Genomic DNA, 21,706 nt, shown 5'->3' with positions numbered 1-21,706 from the left:
CACATACATGCATACACACTCATGCACACACAGAAACACACAAAAGAAGCAATCAGACACATGCTTCTCCACTCAGCGAAGGAAAAGATGGCTTTCCTTACAATTCAAAGATCATGCCGGGCGCAGTGGCTCACATCTGTAATCCAAGCTATTCAGGAAGCTGAGATCTGAGGATCAAGGTTCAAAGCCAGCAGGCACTGAAGAACATGAGACTCTTATCTCCAATTAAGCACTAGAAAACCTAAATGGCGCTGTGTCTCAAGTGGTAGAGCACCAGATTTGAGCTGAAGAGCTCAAGGACAGGGCCCAGGCCCAGAGTTCAAGCCCTACCACTGTCAACAACAACAACAAGAAGGAAGACCATTTACATTCTGGTGTGTGGGGAGCTGGCTGGGATATCTCAGTGTGTCTCCATTACCACTGGATGAAATTGTGTGGCATGTTCCAGAAGCCTTGGCGAATTCTGGGGGGATAACCTGTGAATACAACCGCATGTCAACAAAGCAGTGCTTTAACGGTGACTTTGAAGGGAGGCATCTCAGACGTGCATCTCTCCATCCCGAGGCCACGGCGGAGGCACCACAAATTCACAGCCACCCTCAGCTAACTAGAGAGACCCCATCTTTAAAAGAACAAACCAAAACTGTGCTTGAAATCTCCCGCTAGGTGCTATTCATAAGAGGTGGTAGAACGCTGCATTGGCTTATACAACATACAAAAGGATGCTCAAATGCCTTTTCATTTATCTTGTCAAAATAAATCCGCAGCAAGTGGTTGATTACAATCCCTAATTGTTTCATACATTTCATAATTTTTGATAGGGATTACTTCAATCTAGTTGTATAATTTTATTTTCCTAATTTTTATATCACATGTGTACAAATTACGTATTTATAAAAATGTGAAGTTGGGCTTTTATACACACCGGGGAGTAAGAGAGATAGAGACACAGAGAGAGAGAAAGAGAGAGAGAGACAGAGAGACAGAGAGAGAGAGAGAGAGAGAGAGAGAGAGAGAGAGAGAGAGAGAGAGAGACAGAGAGAGAGAGAGAGAGAGAGAGACAGAGAGAGAGACAGAGAGAGAGAGAGAGAGAGAGAGAGACAGAGAGACAGACAGAGGGCAGAGAAAGAGATCGTTGAATGTGTTACAAAGCTAAGCTTGATTTTCCTTAATTTTTCTTTCTGCAAAATGAGGCTCAGGAAAATTCTTTGTATTATTTAACTAATATGTCTTCAAATCTTTAATGCTGAAGCAATTAAGTTACTACTCATGACTGATAACCATTGAAGAATGTAATGAAACACGACCCTCAAAGGTAATATTCTTTTAAACCAGTAATTGAATTTGCTCTTTATATACTGCCCTAATACGAGCATCCAATACAATTCATGCTTATTCACATATGTGCATATAGACTCACGTGTCTTTATTGATGTGCATGTGCACATAGGTTCCTGTTTCTTTGGAAATTTCTTTGATTCACACCTCTAATCTTTTCTCCTCTCAGCTCCCTGACTCCGAGTTTCCAAGTAGAAGCTGTGCTAGCTCCTGCAGGCACTGAATTTACATCTTCATTTCCCCATGTTTAACCTTTGCACTTGAGCCTTTCTGTGTTTCTGCATTCATGAGTGATCATTTTTCCTTTACATTCTTTTTAAGTTCTCAGTTGCATTCACATAGCACACAGCTGAGGGATCAGAGTATACTGGAACAGAAAAAAAATCAGTTGTTGCAAAATGCTGTGATAACGTGAGCCTTTGTTCTGCTACCAAGAGCCGAAGGCCCAGCCGACGCCAGCCAGCGCTGCTGGTTCATTTCCTCCTGGGTCTGACAGGGCGGCAGTGCACGGGCCAGAGGGGCAGGGGTGTGGTGTGTGTGTGTCCCTGGTGTGTGTGTGTGTGTCTGTGTCTGTGTGTGTGGTATGTGTGGTGTGTGTGTGTGTGTGTGTGTGTGGTGTGTGTGGTGTGTGTGTGTGTCTCCCTGTGTGTGTGGTGTGTGTGTGTCCCTGTGTGTGTGTGTCTGTGTGTATGTGTGTCCGTGTGTGTGTGTGTGTAGTTTGTGTGTGTGTCTCCCTGTGTGTGGTGTGTGGTGTGTGTGTGTGTCCCTGTGTGTGTGTGGTGTGTGTGTGTGTCTCCCTGTGTGTGGGTGTGCGGTGTGTGTGTGTCTCCCTGTGTGTGTGTGTGGTGTGTGTGTGTCTCCCTGTGTGTGTGTGGTGTGTGTGTGTCTCCCTGTGTGTGTGTGTGTGGTGTGTGTGTGTGTCTCCCTGTGTGTGTGTGGTGTGTGTGTGTCTCCCTGTGTGTGTGTGTGTGGTGTGTGTGTCTCCCTGTGTGTGGGTGTGTGGTGTGTGTGTGTCTCCCTGTGTGTGTGTGTGTGTGTGTCCCTGTGTGTGTGTGTGGTGTGTGTGTCCCTGTGTGTGTGTGTGTGGTGTGTGTGTTCCTGTGTGTGTGTGTGTGTGTGGTTTGTGTGTGTGTCCCTGTGTGTATGTGTGTGTGTGTATGTGTGGTGTGTGTGTGTGTGTCCCTGTGTGTGTGTGGTCTTTGGGGGTGTGGTGAGGCCCGGGGCCAGGTGTGTGGCCCCTCTCCTTGTGTCCACTCTTCCGTTCTGGGTTCCTTCAAGGTTGACCCTGGGCTCCCGGGAGGACGGAGGCCGTGTGGTCGTCGCTCACTCTGAGAGTGTGTGCCATCCTTGGCGCCTGGCTTGCTTCCTCCAGCTCGGCGAGCACACGTGCGGCCTCCGGGACTGCGAGCCACAGCACCAGGGCTCCGGGCCCAGGCCTCTGTGGGGTCCCACGGCCTCGTTAGTGTGTGTTGGGAGTGTCGTGTGGTTTTGATGTGCATTCTCTCAGGGCTGGTGAACCCGAGAAATTTTGTGTGTCTGTTGGTTATGTGTCTATGTTTGTTCTTCATGGGTAAGATGCTTGAAATCAGATGCAGATGGATTAATCTTTCTCTAGACTACCATGCAAAGAAGAAAAAATTACGACTGTCTAGTTCTTCAGATTATTTTTAATATGTTGTATGTGTACCACTTTTAAAATTCCATATATATATACATATATGCATGTATATATGTATGTATATATATACATATAGCCTGTCCTGGGGCTTAAACTCAGGGCATGGGCACTGTTCTTGGGCTTTCTCAAGGCTAGAGCTCTACCACTTGAGCCTCAGCACCACTTCCAGCTTTTTTCTATGTATGTGGTACCAAGGAATCTAACCTGGGTCTTCATGCATGCTAGGCAAGCACCCTACCACTAGGCCAAACTCCCGGCCTCATTATATATTTTGATGTCAATATATGGTTACAGATGAATTCTACAAACTGTTTAAAGACAAAATTCATTCCAATTTTTCTAAAGCCATGTCAAAATGAAACAAGAGAAAATGTTGCTAAACTCAGTCCAAGAAAGCAGTTCCCTTACAACAAAACTAGACAGTGACAGAAAGGAAAGCTACAGACCTGCAACTCTGGTGGAGACTAATGCAAATATTCTCAGTGAAATGATGGAACATTGAACTTAACAGTATGTAAAAAAAGACCTGCAAAAGGTCAGCAAATTGTTGTTTCACCAGTAGTTTATATATATATATATATATATATATATATATATATATATTGTTCTTTAATTGCTTATTCTGACTCTGTTGTTTACTCGCATAACTGAATATACCCCTTACTTGTGACCATTTTTACTTTGACAAAAATTTTACAGAAAAGTGTATTCTTTGTTTTCAAGCAAAAATACTTGCAGTATTTCTAACTTACATCAAAAATCATGGTGAATGACTCTCTCTTTCCTTAGTAAAGCAATCCTGTACTGTTCACTGCTCAGCGTGTAGACCCTGAATTTGACTTTGAGGAGATTTTCAGTGAATTGTTGGAACCTGATGGGTCCTCTTCTCTCCTTTTTGGATAAAATATTTAAATACAGATCTAGACTGAGTAAATCTTCACAGATTACTGTGTTCCTGCGGGGGGGGGGGATGGAAGCTTCAAATGGGAAATCTTTAAAAACAAATCATTTGATTTGCACATCATGGATTTATCATCACACATCTCTGCTTCCTTATAATGTCCTTCCCCAGCGACCAGATGCAGCATTGCATAAGGAAAACCTCTGTCCTTCTGGAGGAGGAGCGTCTTCTCATCAGCGTTGCACGTCCTGAGTGTCCCTCTTGATGCAGAGCAGAGGCAGGGAGCTTGCAGCCCATGGGTGGCACTCGAGCCTCACAGGATCAGCACTCAGCCCCCACTCTGGTTTTGCACAGCTGGTGTGCGAGGGATTCCTTCCTCCCCACAATGAGAAGGTCCACAGTGGATTCCAGGACTGGCCGTGTTGGGGGACCCACCACAGGTTCCAATCCCATGAAAACCAGCAATCAAAACCCAAAAGAGCAGAGGGGCGCTTCAAGTCGCCCTTCCAGATGAGCCTGCAGAGGTAAGTCAACGGGGCCGTCTCCACGGCAGGGAGTCCCGTGGGGTCCCGAGGACTCGGGTTGGCTGTGACGTGGGGTGTCCCTCCTCGGATCTGTGTCCAGGTCTTGCAGGTCCACCCGGTCATGGTTCTCGCGGGGCCGTGAAGGACACTGGCCGGGTGTGGACACATGGCCCCGGAAGAGCGTCTGTCTCTGAGAAGCAGGACGTCTGCCTCCCAGCTCCCTGTCTGCTGTCCCCCACGGCAGATCGCGGCTCACCACGTCCCACTGGAACCTCCAGTTCGTGTATGAAGTGATAATGTCCTCAGTGTTCTCACACAGCCTCCATACGTGCTTGCGTCTCCAAGTTAGCAGAAACACCAACTTTTACTTCACTCTGCACAACAGCAGCCAACGTGCTTGCTCAGAGACAACATACGCGGAGCATTCATTACTCCACCGAAATAGAGCTGGTATTTTCGTACCCACATTCTCCATCTGCATGCCAGATGCTCGCAGCCTCGTGGCACCGCTCATCTTTTCAACAGATCAATGTGTGCTGCACGGGCTGGTGAAAGGGCAGGCCTCCCCTTCCACTGCACCAGTCCCCTCTGGTATCTGAAACATCCCTTGGAAAACAACACTGCCGTTCTGAGGAGCAGACACATGGGGAAGAGCCAACTCGGACATCCGCTGGCTATTAGACACGTGCGAACTAATGCTGCAAGATTTTGCAAGGCAAGGAGCAGATACTTGTTGGCAGGAAGCACAGGATGCTTTATATTGAGAGGTAACTTGAGATTGCTCTGAGTATCAACTTGTGTACTTTCTCCTTCCATTTCCTGCTGGGCTGTTGACACTGGGGATGCATGACAATGAGCCCAGCCCTCCCTACAGGTTTCGAGCCTTTGATTTCCACTTGGCTCAGCTCACACTCAGTCAGCTGGGTGCCAGGCCTCTTTCCTAAGGTTCCATTGTGCACGTGGCTTCCCCAAGCCTGGGCATCCTCTGATCCTCCCCCTTAGAACCCGCCCAAGGCCAAGCTTCCTTAAAACAGTAGCCACTGCAGATACAGTCACAAAAACAAAACACCAAACCGGCGGGGATGTAGCTGGATGGCCAAGCTCTTGCCCAGCAAATGCAGTGTTCTGGGTTCCATGCCCAGTGTCAAAATGGAGAAGGCACAAAAATACACTTAAAAAAGAGGAAGCAATCACGGCACGCTCTTCCTTCCTATTCCATCGGCCTTCCACGCTTCCTCGACTGCGAGAGGGGAACCTCTGTCGTTTTGTGGGGCAGCCACGCCATGGCAGGTTTTGTACAGCGCGCTGTCCTACTTGGTGTCTCGCCATGTCCTGGAGGCGCAGGTCCTGTGAGGGACAGAGCTCCCTGTCACCTCCTCACGCTCTGCATCCAGAGCGTGGCAGACGCTCCCCACCCTCCACCTTCTCAAACAGCGTCAGCGTGAGTTGATAAGCTCCACATTCACGCATGAACTGGTGAGTCCAGAAACAAAGATGTAGTTGTCATTCCCTGTGCTCTATGGGAATGCCCCACAGTGACAGACAGAAGGTGAGTGTGCAAACACACACGCACACACACAGCAGAGAAACCACACGATCTGCACATCTCCGGCGTGCATGGTGAGCGATAAACGCGCACTGCCTCTTAAGTGGCACGGGCTTTCTTTCGTAATAGTATACTACAAGCAGCTAAAAGGTAATAAAGTAGAGAACCTCATGAAAAATTGTATCAACATTTCCTAAAACTTTATCATTGCCATTAACTCAGTAATTACATGTTTTGTTTGGGGAAATGCTGCAGTAGTTTAACTGCTATCTACATCCTGGTTTGTTCGTTTGTAATGCGCATTTCTCGTCTTGGAAAGGTAAGCTTCCCTTGACTTACGATGAACAGTTAATGACCCGGCCATCACTAAACATGGAAGACACATACAATAAACGTTTACTATTTAATGGACTTTGACAGATTAATTTGAACGATGTTGTCCTTTAGCATCTCTTTGAATCTCTGAATTCCCCCCGACCATCATTCTCCTCCTGAGCCTCTAGTCATTTCTGAATTTCAGCACCTTCTGTGGAAATGGTGCGGCAGGCATGTGATCCTGGGAGGCAGCCCGTGTCTGCGCACGGAAATGTGCCCCTGGGATCCAGGCCTGCATTTTTATTTTATTTGTTGTAATGTGTCGAATTACAGAAGAGTTTTGAGAGTCTTTCAGTCCATTCTGCCCCAGCTGGCATCAAACCGCAACCCTCGGATCTCAGCCTCCTGAGTAGCTGGGATTACAGATGAGAGCCGCCAGCACCCAGCTAGAATAGTGTTTTCAACTAATACCAACAGGGAACTGAAATGGAGACTCAAACTGGAAAGCTAGAAAGTAGTCAGCCTAGTGAAAATGATAAAGACTTTCCTTCAAAAATTATCACTCTGCACCGAAAGTGTATATTTTCTAACTTTTTGCCTATTCCCCAAACTAATTAACACTAGAAGGAAATTTTTGCTGTTATCTGTGGAATGATTTTTAAAATGAATACTATTTTGTTGTTGTTACTGAGTCTGTACTTGTTATAAATATGACAAACTCTTATTATTCTACCAAAAAAGTCATAATTTAAATTACTCTTCACACATTTTAATGATGTTCTGCATTTTTCTTAATGAAGGTCGGGCCTGTGGAATGATACGCTATTATCGGATGAATTCTAGCTATTTCATATGCGTTATACATTTGACAAGAATACAATTTCAGAAAAAAAGCCATTCATTTACATAGAAAATGTTTTGCTGCGAGCAAACCAAAGCATGCCTGAATCCAACTATGGAAACATGTTGGTGGATTGATAGTTTTATTTTGTGGATAATTTTATAAGTGTGTATGTGTTATAATGAAACGTGTGTGTGTGTGTGTGTGTGTGTGTGTGTGTGTGTCTATACGTGCATACATAATTTCTAGGGATTGGGTGATGAGGGTAAAGTACCCTGTGGAATGGAGTTTATTCTGCTGTTGTTCTCATGTGATCTTTTGCTCATTTACTTACTTTGTGCGTGTTCTGTAGCTAGCCATGTACAGCTAGGTGACCTCTCACCTAGCAGCCCCCCTACTCTGGGCATTCCATGAGTGTTTTCTTCTTTAAACCCACAATGATTAAAGACAGCAGTGGGAACAGTCAGGTTTGGGGATATGAATGTGTTTTTTAGTGGAAAAACCCATCCTTGTTGGGTGCCAGATAGAGAATGGGAGACTGAGACGGATGTGCCATTTTCCCATCTTCATACTACAGTGACTCGATCTTGTATACCTCCATCCCAGGCTACCACTTCATTCACGCTTTCCATCGGTGTGGGGGAAGACAAGCTAGCATACTTTAAATCACATGCCACTTTTATGGCAGTCTGTGAGCTAGGAAGCATTGTTCCTACACTTTCAGATACTTTACAGATGTCAAGTGATACCACAGTTGAATAATTTCCTTTTAAGTGTAATCAATGCATAAAGAGAATATGGAAGGAAACGCTAAAGTCCTTCAAAGTTAGAATTGATAGGAATGATTGATTCAATTTTTCATTTTAACCCTGGAAAGCAGACTAAATCCGTGTGGAATTTTTCAATTGAATTCCCTCTGAGTGAGTGCAGGCCCTGGAGGCTAGTTCTTACGTCCTGTTCAATATTAATGGATCTTTCTCACAGCTGCTTCAATTTCTTATTTCACTTCATACATTTTGATTCTCAAAACGGAACCTGATTCAATTCAATGTGTTTGTTCTCAAAGATCACGAGGGGAGGAATGGATTTAGCTTTAATTCATTATAACCAATTAAAACCAAATAATCAATTGCTATGTAATCCACACCCCCAATGTAGTTTGGCTTATATCTTTAGAAACAAACAAACAAACCAAGACTTACAAGGAAACTCGGTAAGTCTTAGGACTAGCTTAGGAAATGAACTGGAAATAGAACTAAACCTCACCACCAGCCCAGACATCTCTAGGCTTCTAGAAGCACTCCTGTTTTCCTAGATAGCATGCACGGTGTGTGGGGAAGCACTCTCTCTCGATTCTCCAGGGCTGTGTAATGCTGGAGGCTTGATCTGTGATGCTGGAGGCCTCCTGCTGGCTTTCCCTCCCCTAACAGACCCAGGAGCCAAGCCACAGGCCCCAGGTGTGGGCAAAACCACCATCTGCCAACTCTGTCCGCTCCTCTGGTGACTTGTTCGGCTTGGAAAATATCCACACTGGTTATAAAAAGATGAAATTGCTCAGAAAATATAGACCATGTGTTTCTTCATTTGTGGAACACTTCAAAGGAAAGAATTTTATTTCCAGATAGCGCTGACATTTACGTCCTCATCACAGTGTGTTGACTATGCAAACCAAAGCATATTAAGTGTCATATGAGTTTGTTACAGAAGGTTTTTAAAATCTACATTCTAACCCAATTGGCATGGTGGGACATCTATGTAGATTGATATTCATTCCCTTCTGCCACATGCCTGCAATTTATACTGATACTACTTCAGTTAACATTTGAGTATCACTCAATATTAAACAGTTTTTAAAGTTCTAAGTAGGCCACAGATATAGACTTCTTGTCCTAAGGTTCCATTGTTAGTTAATTTAAAGTCCTTCCTTCGTCATTGCTAAGTGTTCTATGGTGACATCCACTCTCCAAATGAAATCTGACTTTGATGGATAAACTCAATTAAAGCTCAGGCATTAGATAAGTTAAACAGAGAACCTGGCCGATCTCTTCCAATCTGCCTTTAAAATACAATAAGTATCTCAAAACGAAGCAGCCATAAATTATATGGAAAATATATGTGAGCAAAATTGGATTGAAATCAAAATCAATTACCCTATGTAAATTTCTGTTGCTTAGAAATCAACATTGGTTTGTCCCCTGAGCATTGTATTTTATTAATACTTCAGCAACTAAAATCAGAGACATACTCGCTGTCTGCTGCTGTTATAAGTATTTCTGCACTTCCAAAGTATGGCCACCATCTAGTTTTTAGGTCAACACAATGAGATTAGCCAAAATCTGAAAAAATATTACAAGCAATGTTATTTAACTGTCTTTAGATGGTAAACATGATTTGTTCAGGACTTTGCTTCTGCGACTTTTACTCATTGATGCTCCACTTGTTCATTTACTTAATCATTGAACTAATTTTTTATGACCCAGAGAAGGATTTTCTCTGGGTTTTAAAGGTGACAGTATCCACCAAAGAGAGACACGTAAATAAAAACTGAGTCTGGGCCGGGAGTTTGGCTTAGTGGTAGAGTGTTTGCCTAGCATGCAGCCCGACCTGAGTTCAATTCCTTGATACCACATGTGTAGAAAAGCTGGAGGTGGCACTGTGGCTCAAGGGTAGGGTGGTAGCCTTGAGCCAGAGAGCTCAGGGACAGTGCCCCAGCCCAGAGTTCAAGTCCCACAACTGGCAAACGAACAAAAAGAACAACAAAACTGAGTCTGTATGATCACCCTTTATGCGCGAATGAATGGGATGCTGAAGAAATACAGACACAAGGGCATCTCAAGATGTTAGATAAAGTGGGAAATCATGGCATTTACCATTTAAAAGAACCTTTAGACATTAACATTAAATTCAATTATTTGGATGGAGAAGTAACAAAGGGAATCTGATTTGCTTTTCTGAGCACAAACACAGCCCAGAAGACAATCTTTAGTATATAAGGATTTGTGCCTGGGAATCTAATAAATCTGAATTTAAATTACAGGCCTCAAATTTCTATTCGTCTATGTCTGGTGTTCAGGGTCTTCTGAATGGTGACGATAATAACTGACAACTTCATGGCTCTTCCACCTGCAGTCAAGTGAGACACACAGCGCAGCAGGTCAGGGTATCACACTCTAAGACTGTAATGCAATAGAGAAATGAGATGGAAAGATTTCTGACTTAAAATATGTGGATCTTCAGTTCCTTGGAGAAATAGCAGAGTCTGGGGGGTTTTGAAGTGGGGAATATTTCAGAATACAGGACAGGAATGTTGCTTTTCGGGCTCAAAAGTGAGATAGTTGCGGGGCGGGGAGTTTGGCCTAGTGGTAGAGTGCTTGCCTAGCATGCTTGAAGACCGGAGTTCAGTTCCTCAGTACCGCATACGTAGAAAAAAGCCAGGAGTGGTGCTGTGGCTCTAGCTTTGACTAAGCCCAAGGACAGTGCCCAGGCCCTGAGTTCAAGCCCCAGGACTGGCAAAAAAAAAAGAGAGATAGATCATTAAATCCTCAAACCCAACCAAGCCCCAACAATCCAAAGGAAAGGAAAGGAACCTGAAGGTAGAAAGCCCATCTGAGGCCTGGATCCGGAGGGCAGAGCTCAGGCTGGCAGGGAAAAGACTCATGACTCAGCTTTCAGTGGGGGTGGAAGCACGAGCGTCACCCCCTTGAATAATGAAACGCCGGTGCACTTGAATAATCGAGGGGCTAAACGAGTGAGCGTGAGGGAGGCCGCCTGCCCGAGGAGGCCGATGCCAGCCCCTGGCTTCTCCTCGTCTCTGGCCTCCTCACTTCCACCCCTGCCCTCTTCTGAGCCGTTCTTCCGTCCATTGCCTGCTGTTCTGAGTCCCCTGGCTTTCAGACCCATCCACCTTTTGTGTGAGATCACTGTCACTCGTGTATCTGTCCCGGAGATGGCCCTCGGGCTCTGGTCTCCTACGGAAGATGGGTCCACTGCAGGTCCTTGACTGAAATAATGATGCAGGGCCTTATGACGAGTGGTGTCACTGTTGGGCACTTACGCACAGGGAGCCCATGATCTAACATCTGATAATACACTTCGGTTACACTTCTACTCGTATACGTCCGGTGTACAAGTACAGATGCACCGTATACTTACCACACCCTGCAGTCTCCCTTCCTGACGCTCGGCTGGCTGCACCCCCAGTTCTTCTGTGTCCATGTGCAGAGCTGAGTTCTCACCTTACGCCAGTCTTTGCTCCACGCCTTGGAAGTTGACTGAGTGCCCCGGCCCCACTCCTCTTCCGGCATCTTCAAAACAAACAGCAGCCTGCACGGCACTGGTGTGCTGTCCCCCCCGCAGCCCCACTCCCCTCGTGCAGTTAACTCTGCACCCACTGCTTCCCGGGTGAGAGCCGAGGTAAATGGCTCCGGTCGCTCCGACCACCCCGCGCCACGTCTCCTGCACGCTCCACTCATGGTGGACTGCTCTGGCTTCCCTCCCGTCAAGCCCCCTCACCAAACACATCCATCAGAAGGCTAGCCCGTGTCCTGGGTGCTGGGCACAAGTTAGAATGGCTTTCTATTTCTGGGAAAATGCCATTAGAGTCTTGAAAGGATTCAGATAAAACCTGTGTAACTCATCCATGAACATGGGCTGTCTTCCTATTTATGTGTGTCACCTCCCATTGATTTCATTAATATCTGACCCTTTTCAGTGTATAATTTTTCCATCTTTTTTGTTTATAAGGAATTTATTGTTTTAGATAACATAACGCACAGGATTTTTAAAGATTTTTTTTCAGAACCTTATGAATGGCTGCAAGTGTCATTCCTAGCGATTATAAATGCAATTGATTTGTTTTGTACTGAACTAGATTACTGAGACTTAGGGGATTCTTTTCGTAATTTCTAACAGCTTTTGATAGCTCTTTAGATTTTTGTATATACAATACCGTGCCAGCTGCAAAGATGGTTCAATGTCTGTCTTTCTGCTTCTGCTGCTCTTCCTTTCTTCATTTCCTTTTCTATTTTTTTTTCTGGTCTAATTGCCACTGAGAGATTGTGGAGAGTAGCTTTGAATAGCAGCCACATGTGTGCACACCTCTATTGTCTGGTTGGTGACGTTAGAGGAAAGTTCAGAAGAATGCCAGCTGTGAGACAGCCACATCTGGATTTCACCGCCCTGTGGTTAATTCCCTGTGTATCTCATTGTTGAGAACGTTTAGCATGAAAGCATATTAAAGCCTGGGTTAATTCCCTGTGTATCTCATTGTTGAGAACATTTAGCATGAAAGCATATTTAAGCCTGTCAAAAGTTTTTCCTGCAATGTGATTTTTATTATATATTTTCTCTACACTAGCTATGGATTTACACAGAGGACACATGTTTTCAGCCCGAGGCAAACCCCACTGGATGGGACGTGTGATCCGTTACTTGCCCTGACTTTGATAAGCTCACATTTCATGGGGGTTCATGGCTTGTAGTTTTACTTTAGTATTTGCCTCTGGTTTTGTTATCTGGATAATTCTGGGCTTGTAACCTGTGATTGTAAGAGGCCTACTTCACAAATTCTTTTAAATGTGAATCTGGAAAGAGGATCAGTTATTCTTCTCTGATAGATTGGTACAATGCAGCTTGGATGTTTTCTTTTTTGTTTTGCTTTGTGACTGTGCCACACTATAATTTCTTGTTTCTTACTGATATGTTCTTATTTTCTATTCCATTGTGATTCCACTTTGGTAGCTGATACATTTGCTGAAATTTATCTGTTTCTTTGTAGTTACCAAGTTCATTAATATAGAGCTGTATTGTAGGTTGTATGTTGTAACTCCACTTCTGTTTTTTTCCCCTTTAGGGGTGTCTTTTCTAATTGTACTGTGTTAGTCTCACTAAGAGCTACTTCAATATATTTACATTCCCAGAAAGCAGTGGCTAGTTTTATTGACATTTCTCATATTGCCTCTTCCTTATTTATCTCTGCTCTGAGTTTTGTTCTCTTCCCTTCTTCACTGGAGCAAGTGAGTTAAATTACTCCATATCCTTGATACTCACGGCAAGCTAATGTTTGTGAGGATTTATGAAAATAAATATATTAGCAAATGTGCTTGTGAGAAAGTTGAACCTTCAAAGGGCCTTAGATGTAGGGGAAGAAATCATACAATTGCAGAGTATTTCACCTTACCTATGGCTATCTGACAGAATATAGTTGTCAAGGAAAGTGGTGGTAGGGGAGGGAGAAAAGCCCGATTCATGAAATCTTCTACAATAACAGAATAAGCAAATCGTAGAGTTGATGGTAATCGAGATGACAATGGCAGCACGGGGATTAGGCTGACGGTGAGTGAAAAATTAACTTTATAAAATAACCTTAAGTTCGTTACTGAAAATTGTGAAATCTCCCACACAATTAAAAAATCAAGTCTAAATTCAGGACGTAAATTGATTATATTCATAAATGTGTACACAAACACCAAATACATTCTCTTCTTATTTTAATGATTCCAGATATTTAGAGTTTCTACAAGTCAGTGAAATTACTCAAATCATTTGTTAATCACATTAAAAGAATTTTTTGTACTCCTACCAGTAGTGATGTATAATTTATTTCTGTCACTATCAAAGCAAAAGACATATATTACAATGTGTTCAATTGCCTCTTCAGTTATTCCCCTTGAAAGGAAGTTTGCGTTTGCAATTACAAACCTAGAAACAATAAATTACCTTCTAACAAACTACGCAATAAAACGTAGCAGATTTGATAGATGAAATTGATAAAAAAAATTGAAACATTTCTCCATCTTCCAAGCACCATCAGTCACCATCAGGACTGTCCACTGTGTGTGTGTGTGTGTGTGTGTGTGTGTGTGTGTGTGTGTGTGTGTATGTGCTGTGTAATTGAGGCTGTTCTGTGTGTGTGTGTGTGTGTGTGTGTGTGTGTGTGTGTGTGTGCTGTGTAATTGAGGCTGTTCTGGATTGTTTGTTTGTTATTGATATTGTTGGTATTTTATTTGTTTGGTTTTATGGATAATGGAGTATTCTCCTGATTAAAAATGATCATTAGTTGACCAGTGCTGGCTAGTTGGCCATTTTAAGTGTGAATTGTGATTTGATGTCAGCCTTGTCTCTCATCCACACCTCATTTCGAGACCTTGTTCTTTCCCATATCAATTCTTTTTTTTTTTTTTTTTTTTTGCCAGTCCTGGGCTTGAGCTCAGGGCCTGAGCACTGTCCTTTGACTTTCTCAAGGCTAGAGCTCTACCACTTGAGCCTCAGCACCACTTCCGGCTTTTTTTTTTTTATGTATGCGGTACCGAGGAATCGAACCCGGTTCTTCATGCATGCTAGGCAAGCACTTTAACCACTAGGCCAAACTCCCGCCCCCCCCCATATCAATTCTTTTCTCTACATCTGTGTTTCTGGCAATTGTCCAGTTGTCTATCTTACCAAATTCTGACAAGATGTGCAGCAAAATAGTAAGTAGCAAAAGAACACCATGTTTGTCTAAGTGAAAATTTATAAGACCAAAATTTTGCAACCATGATGAGTGGGCTCAAAAATGATAGAGAAATAGGCAATACCAATTTTCATTTAACTAGTTTTACGTCAAGGATATTTTCAGTTTAATAAACTATTCACATATCAAGGCCATGGTAAATCCTTTGGGGCTATATCACTTTGAAGGATGACCCTTTCTTTTATTCATTTCCCAAATGTCACATTGTAGCTACATCTGCAATGAATTAAATGTAAGGTTCTTAAGATATAAATAAATTCAGATATTTTCTACTCTCTTAATTACTTGTTCGAGATGTTTTATGTTAGATACTTAAAAGGAGTGAAGAAAGAAATGTTGAGATGAAGATATTAAAAAGTACATATAAATTTACAACAAACTAAAATGGATTAACACTAACACATTACAGATATAATTTCATAAAAGATTATAAAGGAATGTCAATACACAATAGTGAGTCAAAGCATTACATCTAAAATGTGAAACACCCCCTATTTGAAAGGCAGTTACCCTGTCTCCAAACTTTCCTACTCAAATCATCAGGTCTTAAAAATACATGAAAACACTCAAAAACACATCTGTAATGTAAATTAACATAACCATAATCTAAATTGGCAAATACTCAATTTTGTTTTTAAGAAATGTTAATTACTTATGTTAATTAACTTTACCAGAGTACCAAAACTACGGAATACTTTTCTGTTTGGCAAGAAAAAAATCATGAATTCAGTTTCCAGTTATCTTAATAGTAAAGTAAATGATAAAGTCTTTTCTTATCTCCATGAGACATTGCATGCGGCAGATGAATAGGAATGTTAACAGAAAGGCTAAGAAACTGAATGGGAAAAAACCAGTCCTTCATTTTGATGTTGCTATAGCTTGAACAGTAACCTGAGTTAGGCTGGCCTCTGAGGCTCCGTTTTCTTGTTTGGAAAATGGAGGATTTGGTCTAGTGATTCTGAAACTTTCCATTTTCTTAGAAATAAGTAAATTCTATTACCAGCTCAATTACTTCACTATCTTTGATAGTGCAAAGAAAGTGTGATTAGAAATACATTGAAGGTGGAGCTGACGTTGGAGTAAGTGTTTGATTCGTCGCTCGGCTTGGCCTGGAATGGTGGAGACGCAGAATAGAGAATGGTGTCGGCAGCAGGCAGGAGAGCCGGAGCGCGTCAGGTCTGCACTGGGGGCACTGCAGATGGCGCCGAGGGGACGTGGACGGCTCTGCGTGGGGCTGCCTCCCCTTCGCCTGTCCCCTCCCCTGCTGGCTTCCTCATCCTGAATGTCACCCAGGACCCAGGGTCCTGACGGCACCAGGCCGGAAGGACGTCGTAAACACAAGTCTGAAGACATGCTCTGGACCCAGGATGGCTGTGGTCAGTGTGTGGGGGCCGTGGCCAGTGTGTGGTGACCATGGTCAGTGTGTGGTGGTCGTGGTCAGTGTGGTGACCGTGGTCAGTGTGTGGTGGTCGTGGTCAGTGTGGTGACCGTGGTCAGTGTGTGGGGGCCGGGGTCAGTGTGTGATGCCCGTGGTCAGTGTGTGATGACCGTGGTCAGTGTGTGGTGGCCCTGGTCAGTGTGTGGTGACCGTGGTCAGTGTGTGATGACCGTGGTCAGTGTGTGGTGGCCCTGGTCAGTGTGTGGTGACCGTGGTCAGTGTGTGGTGACTGTGGTCAGTGTGTGGTGGCCCTGGTCAGTGTGTGATGACCGTGGTCAGTGTGTGGTGACCGTGGTCAGTGTGTCGTGGCCGTGGTCAGTGTGTCGTGGCCGTGGTCAGTGTGTGGTGACCGTGGTCAGTGTGTGGTGACCGTGGTCAGTGTGTGGTGGCCCTGGTCAGTGTGTGGTGACAGTGGTCAGTGTGTGGTGGCCCTGGTCAGTGTATGGTGGCCCTGGTCAGTGTGTGGTGGCCGTGGTCAGTGTGTGGTGACCGTGACGTCAACCTTGCCCATCACTGGAGCTCCTGCCTTGCTTCCCGTTCCTGGAAGGTTTTGTTTGTTTGTTTGCTTGTTTGTTTTTCCCGAATGTAAGGTGTGGATTGTGAAGTGAGGGTTTTCTCCCCGGGAGGGAAGCGGTTCTATAAATCAGGTATGGCAGATCATCCGCCTGCTGGAGTGCCTGCCTCTCAGCCTCATCTCAGTTCTTTATGTGTTCTTTTCTATTTATCCAGAAAAGTCAAATGCTGCCATGGTCTGTTGAACTGACTGGCTTTAAATCTCGGGGTCTCCGGGGCCCTGGACGCCTGGTCCCTGCTTCGGGGCCCTGGACGCCTGGTCCCTGCTCGGGGTCCCTGGACGCCTGGCCCCTGCTCGGGGCCCTGGACGCCTGGCTCCTTCCTTGAGCCCCGGAGCAGGAAAACATCTTCTGCCCAAACTCAAAACACCTTAAATCTTTGTTTTTCTTCACACGAATATTTGACAATGTGGGGTTCACCTTTTCAGTTCGACGGCTAAGGAGGAGGTGATGGGGCTGCAGCTAGACGTTGTGCCTTGGGGACAGTGCCACCACCCTGGCTCTCTCCCACCTGTCCCCAAGCTCGAATTGTGTCGTTCACCTTCAGCGTAGCGTCTGTGGCACCAGAGTTGCATCTGTTCACTCTTTTCCATGTCTGTGCCACACTGGGAGCAAAGACAGATACATGGGACAACAAGACGAGAAGAAACCAGAGACCAGCCACCACGAGGGCAGCGCCTGGTCCTTGTCCAGAGCACACTGCACTGCGTGTGATCTCCTAGGGCCGGTGTCCCCACCATGGCCAACTCTTCACGCCGTGCCAGAGGCCACCGGAGGCTACCAGAGGCCACCAGAGGAGCCAGGCCCGGTGTCCCCACCATGGCCACCTCTTCACACCTCACCAGAGGCCACCAGAGGAGCCAGGCCCGGTGTCCCCGCCATGGCCACCTCTCCATGCCTCACCAGAGGCCACCAGAGAAGCCAGGCCCGGTGTCCCCGCCATGGCCACCTCTTCACGCCTCACCAGAGGCCACCAGAGGAGCCAGGCCCGGTGTCCCCGCCATGGCCACCTCTCCATGCCTCACCAGAGGTCACCAGAGAAGCCAGTCCCGGTGTCCCCGCCATGGCCACCTCTCCACGCCTCACCAGAGGCCACCAGAGAAGCCAGGCCCGGTGTCCCCTCCATGGCCACCTCCCCGTGGTGTCCCCTCCATGGCCACCTCTCCGTGGTGGTGTTTAAGACATCCTGGAACCCTCTGCCTTGTAGGGAACCGTATGTGGAGATCTGATTTAAGTCTTTGCGAGAAGGGTGAAATATAAATCGCCCCCTTTGGATAACGCTATGGGACTGCCTCAGTCTAAAGTCGGGAGTTTTGCAGTGTCTGTGTCTGCATCTGTAGCTGAAGGAGCTGGGTCTGTCCTAGCGATTTCTCAGCCAAGTACAAACTTGGCAAGTCAAAAATGTGCACCCATTCCTTTTTTTAATACCAACCATAATTAAATGTTCAAATCATGAATATTAAAGCCATCTTTAAAAAGAAATGACTTTTCTAAAATAGAATGCCACTGGAATCATACTGATGACCAAAAATAGTCTACCTTTTTTTTAAAATATAAGCAAAGTTTGATTGATTTTCACTGACAAATAAAAATTGCCACATGCTGATCTGAATGGGTAATGAGCACAGATTTTCTTCTGAGAAGAACCAACTGCCCATTTTTGCCTAAGGTTTCTTTGAGTGCGTGTGTCGTCAGAGAAAATGTTCAAAGCCACATTGCCTTTCTCGTCTCTCTCCTCATTGCCTCTCTCACCTCTCTCTCCTGTCACGGTCTCTCTTTTCTCTCTTTCTTGCTCTCTCTTTTTCACACTGAACATTTTGAGAAATTACAGAGAATATTTTAATTTTTCTCTTGTTGCTGGATGAACATAAGTAAGACACCCTGAGGACCCGCTCCTATTTAGGTATTAGGGCTTAAAGAGAAAGGAATAAAAAATGAACACGTCATGGGGGAAAGATTTACCAGGAGGAATTGCTCTTCAGTATGGAAAAATCTGGAGAACTGCAGACAAGCTGGAGTGCAGGGCCTGCAAACACTGAGCACACCCTCATACTCATTATCTCTTAGCACTGGTCGTCTGTGAACTAGCCAGGGTCCTTAATCTGTACTCTGAAAAATAATAACTTACAACTGCAGGTGAAATTAACACATAGGGTCTATTAACAAATAAATCAGGCCATTATTCTCTAGTGTGTGTGTGTGTGTGTGTGTGTGTGTGTGTGTGTGTGCGCATGCGCGCGCTCGCACATTTGTGTTCAGGATCACCAATGTTTCAAATATATTGTGAATTTTGCCAGTATTTCAGAAAATAATAGTGGTTGGGAATATTTTAAATTCTAACTAAGTATGGCACTTATAATTAAATCAGTCAGATTGAATTAAAACAGCCAAATTAACATGAAATTCTTTCTGCTATCCTTGTAAGTCTGAGACTTTTAATTAATGTTTAAAATGCAATATGGCTGTAGTTGATGTTTAATTTATAGCTATAAACAAAATATGTAGGCTTATGGTAATTTGAATATTTTCCCCGTGAAAGATTCTTTTGGCTTGAAAATGATAGAAAATGAATACAAATAAAATTTTGCTCTTTTGTAATTAAAATAATGTTTAATTTTATTGTTTTACTTTTAAGTATATCAAAGCTTAATATACCATAACGCCTAATAATCTTTTAAATCTATTTCACAAATTACGACATTTGAGCTAAGTGGTTACCAAATTCTGGATATTGCATTTGAAATTCTAGAATGATTTGCTGTCATAGTCATATAAACTGTGAGTGCCCTGATCAGCCTTCTGGGAGGTATAGATTCATCTGCATTTATACAGAACACAATCTCCACTTATTTCCTTAGGACAAAGACGTATGGCTGATTTAGACACACTGCAAGCAAAACACCAGGCCGACATAAGGTCACATGTAGACTGCTTCACCTCAAGTAATGTGAACTTATATCACCATTGACTAGGACTGCACTGAATTTCTTACGTGTGTGGATATAAAGAATGGATTTTGAGGAAGACAAGCATATCTAGAATTGTAAAACTTTAGAAACTTTTTAAAATTCACTTTATTGTTGTTTTAGAGGTAGCATACAGTGGGGTTACACTTACATGCGTCAGGTAATGAGTACATTTCCTTTTGCACGGTGTCAACTATTTCATCCTTCTCTCCCATTCCCTCCCTCCCCTCTCCACCCACGAGCTGCAGAGATCACTTTCACCATCGTCCAGTGTGCTGTACTTTTTCCTAAGATTCTGTGCCCTCCCCTTCCCATCCCACAGATATGCAGGTGGACACACCACATGTAAGGTCAAGAATACAGAGCAAGCAGGAAAAGACCAAAAACGAATTAAGAAAAAAGTCCTTTGTTTGCATATCTTTAGAGTTCATTTCGGTATGTGTATTAATTTTTGTCTATCTGAAGTGGCACTAGGGTATTGCACCTTTGCGATTTTCTCCCAAGACGACGCTCTTTTGATCTCACCGTATGTCAGGATGTAGAATTCTGTCTAATTGGTCATGCCCCGGTGCAGGTTAGATCTGACTTCCGCGGGTCTGGGGGAACGTGAGCCATCTGTCTCCTGATCCTGGCTCACCTCACCAAACATGATTTGTTCTAGCTCCTCCCAGGTCCCTGCGACGGACTCCGTAGCACTGTTTTCAGTGGTGGTGTACATTTCCAGTGTGTATGCGTTCCCCAGCTCTCCCATTTTTGTTTCTAGGATCCACTCATCTCGTGGGGCATCTGGGTTGTCTCCAGTGCTTGGCTCTGGTGGATAGTGCCGCCATGAATGTGGCCGTGCAGGTGTCCTTGTCATATCCTGGGCTAGGACGCTGGGGCGGATGTCCAGGACTGGTACGGGCGGGTCGTGGGGAAGGTCTGTGTTTAGTTCTTGAGTGACCACCAGACTGATTTCCAGAGTGGCTGTATTCGTTTGCCTTCCTACCAGCAGCGCGGGGGGGGGGGGGGGTCCTTTCCTCTCCCATCCCCCAAAGCATTTGTTGTTAGAATTCAAAGTGTTGGTTAATCTAACTTCAGTAAGAGTTCGGTTAGACAAAGGACTCAGACAACTCAGGATTGCTTTGATTTGCATTTCCCATATGGGCAGGGTTAACCAGCAAGCATTTCCTCAGATCTTTCTTAGCCATTCCTACCTCTTCCCCTGAGAAATCTCTCCTTAGTTCCCCTGCCCATTCAGTAACTGATTTATCTGACAACTAAGAGCAGGCTTTGTATTTACGTTTGAGGGGATTCAAGAGTTGAAAATGTCTGTGTCATACAGGAAATATAATCATTCACAACATTTGGGGCTGGATAAACTTTAAGGAAACCCAAAGAGAATAATGGGAAGTTAAAGGTTTATAAAACTTAAATATTTGCAGGGATCCTCGTGTTACTGATACAAATGTCTCTTCACACGTATATGTGTGCACAAATGCATTACGAAAGCTGCAAGAACCAGTGCCCTTGCTTATTCTCATTATCTGTTCAGTCTTATTCTATAAGATGAGGCAATTCATGTTTTGTCAAAGTTTATTTGATCCTTCATGTGTAGACATAAAATATTCTACATCAGAATGAAGTCTGCACTTGTGGTTAAATATAGTGCCATAAGTTAAATAGAAGCAAATGCGTGTGTATCTCATGTAGGTCACTTTAAAATCTAACTACATTATTTTAGGAAATAGTATTATGTGTATAGCTCTAGAAACTCACCTGAAAATATTTCAGCACTTACAAATTATTACTCACAACATAGCAAGATGATCATATGTAGTCCTTGAACGGTGGCAATCTACTCTCCTTGCTGTGCTTTCTGGATATTTTTAGACTTTCTGCATTAAAGCAGATTTGTGATGAAGCACTATTTAGTCCATTCTGTCTGGCAGCTCAATTTGCAGGTAGAGCCCTGAGATTGGCACATTTCTCTTTCCTTCCCCTGCTCCTATTAGCAGGGCGCCTTAATCTCCTCTTGCTCTGCTGTTTGGAACAATCACACCATGTCACTCTCCCAGTGGGGTCTAAACAAAGATTG

Source organism: Megascapheus bottae, chromosome 23 (genome assembly GCF_031878675.1).
Source record: "Megascapheus bottae isolate mThoBot1 chromosome 23, mThoBot2.hap1, whole genome shotgun sequence".
NCBI classification, from domain to species: Eukaryota; Metazoa; Chordata; class Mammalia; order Rodentia; family Geomyidae; genus Megascapheus; species Megascapheus bottae.
The sequence above is the reverse complement of the archived record's forward strand: the minus strand, read 5'-3'. Positions refer to the sequence as shown.